This window comes from Pterocles gutturalis, unplaced genomic scaffold, assembly GCF_000699245.1.
Source record: "Pterocles gutturalis isolate BGI_N339 unplaced genomic scaffold, ASM69924v1 scaffold10544, whole genome shotgun sequence".
Taxonomy (NCBI): Eukaryota; Metazoa; Chordata; class Aves; order Pterocliformes; family Pteroclidae; genus Pterocles; species Pterocles gutturalis.
Window position 1 is genome coordinate 4,366 of NW_010133234.1, and position 207 is coordinate 4,572.

Below are 207 nucleotides of genomic sequence, written 5' to 3' on the forward strand. Positions count from 1 at the left end.
AGCTCCTCCAGCCCAGGGAGGGGCACAGTTCCTGCAGGCTCCCGATGTGCCCATTCATCATTTTTTACTGAGGGAAAGCACCTCTTGGGGTTACTGGTGTACATTCACATTTATTTTTTTGTCAGCAAACTGCCTAAAATGATTTATCTAAGGTTTAGGGAGTTTCCCCAGTTGACCCTGAACCCTAAAAAAATTGTGATTGCCCCT